The sequence below is a fragment of the Arachis ipaensis genome, chromosome B08 (assembly GCF_000816755.2).
Source record: "Arachis ipaensis cultivar K30076 chromosome B08, Araip1.1, whole genome shotgun sequence".
NCBI classification, from domain to species: Eukaryota; Viridiplantae; Streptophyta; class Magnoliopsida; order Fabales; family Fabaceae; genus Arachis; species Arachis ipaensis.
The window spans coordinates 14794027-14794277 of record NC_029792.2 but is presented as its reverse complement, the minus strand read 5'-3'; positions in this window follow the sequence as shown (position 1 = coordinate 14794277).

Sequence of the window (251 nt, the reverse complement as noted above, 5' to 3'; positions counted from 1 at the left end):
AGCTTGTGATTTTGACGGGTGTTACCTGCCACTGCCATACCTTTATTCAATTCAATTCATTTCATTGAATTAATGCAATCAAATTCAATCCTCTTGTTTACAAATTCCAATAGGATTATACCAGAATTTTATTTTTGGGTGTTATATCTACTTTGCTAATAAATATATTTTACCGTGTAAAAACAAGCATTCATAGTTTATTATAAATGGAAATAAACATATATACATAATTTACAAGCAGAGTGGCACAC